The 11,176-nt window shown below is 39.7% G+C and overlaps 1 protein-coding gene across 4 annotated transcripts in view; it reads left to right on the top strand.

Moving 5' to 3' along the window:
- Positions 1-1,510: 1,510 nt before the first annotated feature.
- LOC101433889 (zinc finger protein 596-like) overlaps positions 1,511-11,176 on the top strand; it is a 96,660-nt gene continuing 86,994 nt past the window's right edge. Inside the window, exon 1 of one of the 4 annotated variants that reach the window (XM_058275506.1) lies at positions 1,511-1,671. The gene's annotated coding sequence lies outside the window, so the exon portion shown is untranslated. The remainder of the gene's footprint in view (positions 1,672-11,176) is intronic. The other 3 variants (XM_071207812.1, XM_071207811.1, XM_071207810.1) reach the window with 3 other exon arrangements.

Here is an 11,176-nt window from a genome sequence, read left to right as displayed (position 1 = left end):
AGAGGTAAGGTCCAAGGCTAGAAGAATAGGTTTTGACTCTTTAGCCCTGGGTTATGTGCCCAAAATACTCCTACTGCAACACTCTGCTACATATGCAGGTTTTTGTACGTAATCTTCAAGTTAAACAATTCATTCTCACACTCCCATATACCTCCCACTGGAAATCCTTAGTCTAATCTCACACACCTAAAGCAATAATGTGGTCAAGGGATTTGCTTTGCTTTGCTTTGTCACTACTGCTCTGTCACTACTACTATGAAAAAAGATGAGTGACCCCTACAAATGGCACCTTCAAAGTAAGAAATCTGGCAAAATGATCGAGCAGGGATTCTCATGGCGAGATGTGATTCTCAACTTTGCGCACAGGGTTCAGAATACAACAGACTAGACCATAACAAAGCTAAAAGGGAGCACAGGTACTATTCTGAGCTCTTAATTTGTTCCCACCCAAACTTCACAATAGTCCTCTGAATAAGTTTCTGTTTTCCTCGTCTTTATACCTAGACGGTGTCAGAGAGGCAGAGACTGCTTGACCCTCCAGACAGTGACGGGCAGTCCAGCTCCTCAGACCCCTGATTGCACCTTGTAGGTGTGGCTTTAAGACAAGGCGCTGGGGATGGGTCACACCCCACGCTGGAAAGCCCTTCAGGAACATAGGTCAGTTTCTCAGTGTGAAACAAGCTTTGAAATTCTAATTAATTCCTTAATTTTTCACTTCCTGGGGACAATGTTCACTTACCATAGTAGGAGCTAACATGCAAACTCACAAGAATGAAAAACAAAAGGTTTCTTTACCTACACCATGGCTCCCTGTCCCCTGAGCTCAGATGGAAGGTAGATGGCGGGTTATCACGGGGCCCCTTTCCCCCCTACACTGAGCACCTTGAGGCGGGTTCCCACGGGCACTCGGTGGAGGAGGGGCCTCGACACGCCCACCCCCTTCGTAGGCAGCCCCCTGTCGGGCTTCTGCCCCCTGCGGCTCTGCGCCCTGGACGGGGAGCACTGACTTGGGGCCGCGCTACTCCAGCTGGTGGTGTGACCCTGCACAGGTCCCCCCAACCGAGCCCCAATAAATGCACCAACTCGCGGCGGACAGCTCCTGACTGGGCCAGGCAGGAACGGGTGGGAGGAGGAGGGGAGGACTCGGGCAGGCGGGGCCGCCAGGGGGGCTCCCTTTGCACCCCAGAGAAACCCCCCGCGATGCAGCCTGAGCTCCCCAGCGGTCGGCGGAGGCTGGGGTGGGGACCCGAGCCGGCAGGGCCAGGACGTGCAGAGGAGCCTGCGCCCGGAGCTGCGCCCCCCGCGCCTGCCCCTCCTGCGCGCCCTTCCTTCCTGGCCTTCCCTGCCGCTCGTGCTGGGGGTCCACTCCGGCACGTGCCGCGGGGTCCACTCCGGCGGACTCTGGGCAGCAGCTCAGCGGCGCAGCCGGAGGGCGAGAGGGGAAGGGGCGCGCGGGCACTAGGCGAGAGCTGGCGCTTCCTGCTCGGCGCGCCCCGCGGCGGCCTGGAGGGGGCGCAGGCCGCCTTTTCCCACCCAGGGATGACCCGGTCCTACCCGGAAACGCCTGGGGTTCGGTTCCGGGACCTGGCGCTGCCCGCAGTGAGGACGCGGCTCCGGACCCGCGCCCCGCGGAGCAGCCCCCGCGGCTCTGGACGTCCCGGCGCGTCCGCGGTGAGTCCAGAGCTCCCTCCTCGCGCCCCTGGCGAGCAGGAGCCGTGGTCCTGGCGCCTCCGGAAAGTTTCTCCTAAAAAGCGAGCTCTGAGCCTTTCTTCCTCTGCACGGTTCCCACGTGGTTTGTTTTCTCCTTTAATATTGTGGCAAAACTTATTTTCACCAGAGTATCGTTCATTTAGGGGTTTGCCTGCTCGAAATCCTGGCGTGCTGTGGGATTATGTAATGTATGCAGGACTGTTCTGATAGGGATTCAGCGAAAAGGGCGAAGCATGTACAGTACTGAAATGAATGTAAAAAATATCGGAACCTTCCAGGGGGATAAGCTGGGCACAGGCAGGACCTGGCCGAGCCGCGTGGAAGCACGAGGGGAAAGGGCAAGCGGTGTCCCCAAATGTACAATTTTATTGATTTTTCCTACAGCGCTAGCATAGTTGAAAGAATGTTGAAAATTTTACAAGTACAGATATTACAACTCTGAACATAGTTTTAATTTTAGCTATGTTCTTTACTCACAAAGCCAAATTCATTATGCTTCTTATTTTCCTGGCTTTAATCGAAACAAACTTGTCAGTAAATTTTTTGAAATATACTTATTAATTTTTCGTATTTTTAATTCCGAAAATTGCCACGTTAATTTCTCATGACCCAGCGGCGATTTAAATGATTTTCAATTAAGTTCAGTTTACTGAAATATCTTCGTTTCACTGTGATATGTTTATAAAATAGATATTTAGAAGTGATACCTGGTCAGTATGAGAATGTAATAAATTAATTGTTGGTGTATTTAAGAGTCAAGTTATGGCTGCTTTTTGTAAAGCATTATGTATTCACTGAAATTAAATTTCCCTTGTTAAAAATTCAAAATATTAAAGCACTTTCTAAAATTTTGTATGTGAAAGGTGAAATTAGAACATCCATAATCTTAATTTTTATATGCCTGTTTCCCATAATAATATTATCTTCATCTGGTGATGAATCATTCTCAAGTTCTTTTCTTTTTTCTGTACTTAAAATTTTAAAATACATTCATATGTCTTGTTTAATTTTACATTAATACACTTTCAAAGTTATTTTCACTTGTGGTAAGCAAGGGCATAGGACTTCTAATAACCATCCCCTTTTAAATATTGTCAGGATTGTTTGTTGTGCATTATTAACTACTTTCTCTTGGTTCAGTGTAGCATCCCACACTAACAAGATGCATAAATATTTGTAAATATTTGCATCAAAGAGCTTTTATTTAAAAATAGTATATTTCGTCGACTACTATAATACATCAGATACATCTGATAGTTTATGTACATTTGATGAATGTTAATTTGTGTGCAAGGTGTCCTGATTAAATTTGCTCCCATTGACACACAAGCGTAAATTCGTGCATCCTATACCCTCAACATTTCTCCACCTTGAAAAGTCCTGGCAGGATCAAGTTCTTACCCACAAGCACTGAAATATCCAGATCTACTCCTGGAGGGGAAAGAGAGAGAAAATCCCAATACTCTGGCCAAGCTTTTCTATTCCTTAAACACCTGTGTGCAGACTGACAAAAGATAGTCAAGTACAGAAAATCTGAACTCAGGCCTGAGCATGCCTCTGGCTTGGAGGAAGGACTTAACATTAATAAATGCCCTTCTCCATGGCTTTCAGCCTGTGACAAAGGGATGTTGCTCTTCAGAACATGCAGCAGAGGAAGGGGTTCCTGTGAAAAACTGGAATATAAATATCCTGCTGTTTCCACAAACACTGCAAAAACACCCAGAACACCAAAGGCTTAGTGCTACTTATGTGATAGTCACACTTTCTTAATAACATCCAGTCTCTCACAAGGGTAATTACTTTCACAACTTTGAACTGTTTTTGGGTAGATTTGGCCACTGAATGCTTTAATGTCATGGTAGGGCATTGGCGTTTTTTAAAAAAAGTGTATTTTTATTAGTGAAATTGTGAACTTACAAAACATCATGGAGAAATGTGCTTTCCCTTTTTAATGAATGTACTTTTTGTTGACATTTCTGAAATTATATCAATATTGTGATCCCTTTCCTTGGTATCCATTGATGATTCTCACCTGCATCAACCACCACTCACATGTTTGCCAAATAATTATTTTTCCCATTTGTATCACTGCTCCTTTGTCTCATATTTGGTTATCTATCACAGAAAGGGCTTGCCCTGCTCCCTATTTATTTATTATAGCCTTATGGCTTCCTATATTCTATTACTTTATTCAGTATATTATGTGTTGTTATTATTTTAATGCTCCAGTAGTCACAGATTGGACTAGTGGTATCCCCCTCAAGCTGACTCACTCAGGCCCTTATTAAGTCATCTGCACCTGGTCACGATGGTAGCCAAGGAATGAAGATGAAATGATTCCTGACTTCCTTCTCCAAATTACATGCTGTGTCAGAGGTGCCATTTCTTTCACCAAGCCATGTGGGCAGCCATCACTATTTAACTCAGCCGTGGATTGCTACATTTTCTCTGGTGGTATTCACTGGTCCTTACTTCAATGCATTCTTTACTTAAAGGGCTCTCTTGGAAACATCTCATCATGTCACTGTTCTGTTTTCAGTTTGTCAGTTTGTTATTGTACTTTAAACAACTAAACTTAACTCCTTTGGGGAAACGATTAACTGTTTGCCTGTATAATCCCACTCACTGGCACAGGCTTGGCTCAAAATGATCACCACCACTCTTAAGAATGTTGTAGAATAGCCAGAAGAGAATGACAAAGGATAACATAATATGAATTACAGAAGAGTAACAAAAATATACGTGATAACCTAAAAGACCTACTATTTATAAAATATACACTACAACTTTTTTCCCCCCAAAGGAGTGGATTTTTAACAGTAAATAAAGGAAGGCAAGGTAGGTTTATAGGAATTTTCCCACTTTTACTGATTTTTAGTAAAGTGAGTCTGTTTTTCTTTATTCTTCAACTAGCTGTATAGGTTTTTCAATTTTGTTTATCTTTTCAAAGAACTACCCTAATGTGTTGATTCTATTGTTTTTCTACTCCCTATTTCATTCTTCTCTAATATAATGTTTATGATTTCCTTCCTTCTGGTAGGTTTGGGTTTAGTTTGCTCTTTTTTTAAGGTGTAAAAAATAAAGTTATAGATTTCTTTATATTATAGGTGTTCATGGTTATAAATTTCTTTATAGGCCATATTTTTGTTGTGTCATGTAAGTTATTTTACTACTTTATTTTTTTCCATGCACAATATAGTTTAAATATCTTTTGTTTAGAATGACTACTGGCAGTGTTTAATTTTACATCTGTATATCAGAATATTTAACTGTTTTTTTTTATTGTTTTGTATTTAGATTCTTCATAGATCTTTGACTTTATAAATAATGGCATGATAAACATTCTTGTTCATATGTTTTGTCCTGTTACTATATATTGAATACAAGTATTTAAAGTGATTCATTCCTGTCTTTCTTACTTCCAATTCCACATTTAGTTCAGGTCCTGATAACTTTTTTTTTACATATAACATAACATTTTATTTAGAAATACTTTAAACTTACAAGAGAGTTACAAAAACAATATAATTATATATATTATTATTAACATCTTACATTAGTGTGGTTCATTTGCTACAGTTGATGAGCCAGTATTGAAGCATTGCTTCTAACTAAGGTCTATAGTTTACATTATGATTTACACTTTGGGCTGGACAGTTTTATAGGCTTTGGCCAACATATAATATCATGTATCTGTCATTGCATTGTCATACAAAACATTTCCAGTGCCCTAAAAATACCCGTATTCTAGCTGTTCATCCCTCCCCTTCTTGTCTGAACCCCTGGTAACCACTATTTAGTCAGTGCTACAAGTTTTTCTTTATTATCACATGATAATGACTGCAATAACAATAAATCTGTTTTGGTCCCTGGTTTCACTCCTCCCTTAGGTTTGTGCATTCCTCAATCTTGAGGTGATTTCTGTTATGCTTCAGATAGAGAGGGGTTTTAGATCTTATGGGGCAGATGGAAGGAACTATTTTGCTTGCAGTTATGGATATCCTTGTTTTTTGGGGATGGAGTTGTCTATCATCATTATTTTGTTAGTTTTCTAGTGGAAACCTGAAGAACTGGAGAGTAGGGGTTGGCCGCAACTCTGCTGGAATTCAGGATTCAACCAGGATATGAAAAATCTGAAGATTTAGGTCTTTGAAACATATTTAATGGGTGTAGAATCGAATAAAAGAAGTAGAAGAATCATGAGCAAGGAAATTATAAATGAGTTTAACTCTTTTATATTGGGGAAAGAGATTATCATATATTTCCAATTAGCGTCCACTGAGGGGTTATATTTCATGAGGCTGTGTGCCTTGTCTATAGTGTCTAGATATCCATAGAGCCCTTGGGAGTATGTTGGTTTGAGGCTTTCTTTACTGTGGCAGTTAGTGAAATCTGTCTGAGACATGAGTAAGGGCAACATCTGAAGTGACTTCCTGATTGACTTTGAGATCTGTTAGTCATAAAAACTCTTTTGTATTTAATATTTCCCCCTTTTGGCCAAGATCTTTTTCCAAATGCGTCACTGGCACTTGGTAATAATCCCTCAGTACCAGTGAGGCTTTTCCCTGGGATTCACGTCCCATGTTGGGTGGTGGATGGGGGCAGATAGTTTATTTGCCAAAGTTTGGCTTAGATAGAGGCCACATTTGAGAAACAAGGAGGTTTTCAAGAGGTAACTCTTGGGCATTAAGTATAATTAAGCTAGGTTTTATTTTTATAGGAATAAGGTTCATAAGTACAAGTATTAAGATTGAGAGCTTGGCTGGCATATTGGCCTGTTTTTCTTATATTAGGCACTGCTTATATATTCCAGAGACTTTTGCCATTTTATTTGAGAAAGTAGCAGGACTCTCTGGGATGGGAATTTAATATTTGTTGGCTACTGTGCGGGCCTCTATGGAGAAAACATTACTATGAGAACACAAATATATTCATATCCAATAGAAGTATGCTTTAGATGCATTTCCCCCCATATTTCTCCCCACTATCCACATTCTGTACTAATGATATACTTTTGTTTTAGATCCTGAAAGAACATTCTTATAATTGTATTTTTTTTTAAGATTTACTTTTATTTATTTATTTCTCTCCCTTTCCCCCCCCCCCGCCCCACTCTGGTTGTCTGTTCTCTGTGTCTATTGGCTGCGTGTTCTTCTTTGTTCGCTTCTGTTGTTGTCAGCGGCACGGGAATCTGTTTCTTTTTGTTGCGTCATCTTGTGTCAGCTGTCTGTGTGTGCGGCACCATTCCTAGGCAGGCTGCACTTTCTTTCGTGCTGGGCGGCTCTCCTTACGGGGCACACTCCTTGCGCATGGGGCTCCTCTATGCGGGGACACCCCTGTGTGGCATGGCACTCCTTGCGCCCATCAGCACTGTGCATGGGCCAGCTCCACACAGGTCAAGGAGGCCCGGGATTTGAACCGCGGACCTCCCATGTGGTAGATGGACACCCTAACCACTGGGCCAAGTCCTCCGCCCTATAATTGTATTTTTAACTGCAATCCTCAGCCTTCCTAGAGTTCACTGAGTTGTAGTTGCCATTTTATATGCTAGCTTTCATTCTAACATCATGCCTTCCCCTTTCAGCCATGTTCACACTCACAGTTCAGCAACACTAATCACGCTCACACCATATTGCTGTGCCATCATCACCTTTATCCATTACCAAACTGTTACAATCCACCTTATTATAAATTCTGCACAGATTAAGCATCACATCACCAATCTCTACTCCCCTTCTTTCTCCTGGTAACCTATCTTCCAGACTCTACCTCTGTGAGTTTGCTCAATATTCTTAAATCATATTAGTGGAATCACACAATATTTGTCTTTTAGTGAGTGGTGTACTTCACACAGTGTAAGGTCCTCAAGCTTTGTCCGTGTTGTAGCATGTGTCAATACACAATTCCTTTCAGCTGAGTAGTATTCCATCATATGTATATATCTCATTAATGTAACATTAAAAAAATAAATAAAGACAAAAAAAAAAAGAGACCTGGTCTGGCTATAGTAATATCAGACAAAATTAAGTTAGATATTGTTATAATAATCAAAGAATAAAATATCTATAAAAGGGTCATCTGTCAAGAAGAAATCATAATTATAAACATGTATGCACAGAACAACAGAACACCAAAATATACAAATGTATTGAAAGGAGAAATAGTTCCACAATAACAACTTGAAGACATCTATTACCCATGTTCATAAATGGATAGCAAAAACTAGGTAGAAGATCAATATGGAAATAGAGGGTTTGATCAACACTATAAACCAACTACTAGACCCAGCAAAATATACATGCTTCTTAGTATATATGTTATAATCCCTAGGTTAGACCATATATAACCCTACAACGTTTTTTAAAATGCTGAAATCATGAGTATCTTCTTTGACCAAAAGAGAATGAAACTGGAAATCAATAACAGAAGAGAAACTGTAAAATTCACAAATATGTGAAAATTAAACAACATTCAAACACAGCCTGTGTGTCAGAGAAGAATCATAAGGAAAATTAGGAAAAAATCTTTGAGATAAATAGAAATGAACATGCAACATACTTTTGTTAATTCTATCCAAATTGATTTACAAATTCAACACAATCCTAATAAAAATTCCAACAGTATTTTTTAAAGGAATGGAAAAGCCAAATAGCACATATATTTGGAAGGGGAGTGGGCACCAATCTTGAAAAAGAAAAACATTGGAGGAATCATGCTACCAGACTTTAGGCATACTACAAAAATACAGCAGTCAAAACTGCATGGTAGTAGCACAAGGATAGACATTGACCAATGGACTTGAATTGAGATTTCAAATATAGATACAGCCAACTGATATTCAAAAAGGCCACTTGTGCCCTCAAATGGGATAGAATAGACTCCTCAGCAAATGGTGCTGGGAAAATTAGATATCCATATGCAAAAGAATGAAAAAGCATCCCTTTCTTATACCCTATAAAAATTAACTCAAGATGGATCAAAGACCTAAAAAAAAAGAGCCAGATACATAATGCTCTTAGAAGATAAGGTAGGGAAGCATCTACAAAATCTTGCGGTAGGAAATGATTTCATAAACTTTAAAACCAAAGCATGAGCAACAAAAGAAACAATAGATAAGCTGGACCTCCACAAAATTAAAAACTTGGGCTTCAAAGGAGGTTATCAAGAAAGTGAAAAGCCAGTTTATTCAATGGGAGAAAATATTTGGACCACTTATCCATTAAGGGTATAATAATCATCATATATAAAGAAACCCTGCAACTCAATTAAAAAAAACAAACAACCTATTTAAAAAATGGGCAAGAGACTTGAAGAGACACTTTCCCAAAAGGAAATAGAAATGGCTAAAAAGCACATGAAAAGATGTTCAACATCACTAACTATTAGGGAAATGCAAATCAAAACTACAATAAGATATCATTTCACACATACTAGATAGGCTATTAAAAAATATATTACAAGGGTCGGAGAGGACATGGAGAGGTAAGAAAGCTTATTCACTGTTGGTGGGAATGTAGAATGGTGCAGCCACTGTGGAGAATAGTTTGGCAATTCTGCAACTGAAGTGTCCCTCAACAGAAATAAAATGAGATATATACATATGATGGAATACTACTCAGCTGAAAGGAATTGTGTATTGACACATGCTACAACACGGACAAAGCTTGAGCACCTTACACTGTGTGAGGTACACCACTCACTAAAAGACAAATATTGTGTGATTCCACTAATATGATTTAAGAATATTGAGCAAACTCACAGAGGTAGAGTCTGGAAGATAGGTTACCAGGAGAAAGAAGGGGAGTAGAGATTGGTGATGTGATGCTTAATCTGTGCAGAATTTATAATAAGGTTGATTGTAACAGTTTGGTAATGGATAAAGGTGATGATGGCACAGCAATATGGTGTGAGCGTGATTAGTGTTGCTGAACTGTGAGTGTGAACGTGGTTGAAAGGGGAAGGCTTGGGTCACCCATGATGTTAGAATGAAAGCTAGCGTATAAAATGGCAACTACAACTCAGTGAACTCTAGGATGGCTGAGGATTGCGGTTGAAAATACAATTATAAGAATGTTCTTTCAGGATCTAAAACAAAAGTATATCACTAGTACGGAACGTGGATAGTGGGGTGAAATATGGGGGGAAATGCACCTAAAGCATAGTTCTATTGGACATGAATATATTTGTGTTCTCATGGTAATGTTTTCTCCATAGAGGCCAACACAGTAGCCAACAAATATTAAATTCCCATCCCAGAGAGTCCTGCTACTTTCTCAAATAAAATGGCAAAAATCTCTGGAATATATAAGCAGTGCCTAATATAAGAGAAACAGGCCAATATGCCAGCCAAACTCTCTGTAATCCAAAACTTCTTCAAAAATGAAGCCGAATATATTGCCAGGTTCCATTAATAGTAAAATGGAATATAGTGATGAGTTTAAAGGTTAGATATAGAATACATATTAATTTAGAAAAATGAAGGTAAAAATTAATTGGAGTATCAAAAAATTTAAAAATGCAAAAGCTTGTTTTTGATGTTTTGCCTTTCATCACTGCAGTTTGTGTTGCCCTGTATGCAAATTGGCAAGGCAACTTCTTCCGACTTTTCCTCAGTGTCTACGTCCTCTCTTTTTCTTTTTCTTTTCCTAATTATTAAGCTTATCTTCACAAAAGCTTTAGGTCACAGTAATTCATATATACAATATACAGTACTCCCACATATCCAACATAAAACCCTTTTCCCTTGCACAGCAATAATCTTTTTACATATTCATACTATATTTACTAAAACTGATGTACAGATATTGAGGCAATAGCTTTCAAACAAGGTAACATTTGGCTTTACATTGTGGTTTATATTTTAGACTATACAGTTTTCTAAATTTTTAGTTATATTATGTTTTACATTATGATTTACAGTTTAGCCCATCAGCCCCTACACATTTTTGGTGTAATTTAACATGTCTTATATCCATCCTTGCATAATCTTGGGGAACACTTCGATTGTCCACACAGTTACACTGATTCCATCTATTCAATACCTCTTTCCCCCTCCCCTCAGGGCCCACAGTGACAGTCAGTCTTTGCCTGAAGGGCCATGTTCAGAGATACTTGCAACAGTGTTGAGGGCTTGACATGCTCAACTGCCCTAATACATTGGGAGACACCATTTCTCTCAAGAGATACAATTCCCTCTATTTGAGAACATCAGTCCTCCCCAGGATGTGGCTATACCTTCACTCTCATTATATGGGTCTCTATCCAATGATATAACCCACTATAGCAAAATGAGTACTCACACACTCCCTAGAAGCCTGTCCTGCATCAGATTATCTCCTTAAGCATCTTAAACAGGTAACCTTCCTTACTATATTTTTGAAAAGGTTTTCTCAGCATTATACTCAACCAAATACCTGACAATCTCCTATGTTCGGATGTTTCCCCACCCTACCCCCAATTTCTTGGG

Source organism: Dasypus novemcinctus, chromosome 14 (genome assembly GCF_030445035.2).
Source record: "Dasypus novemcinctus isolate mDasNov1 chromosome 14, mDasNov1.1.hap2, whole genome shotgun sequence".
Classification (NCBI taxonomy): Eukaryota; Metazoa; Chordata; class Mammalia; order Cingulata; family Dasypodidae; genus Dasypus; species Dasypus novemcinctus.
The sequence above is the reverse complement of the archived record's forward strand: the minus strand, read 5'-3'. Positions and strand labels throughout refer to the sequence as shown.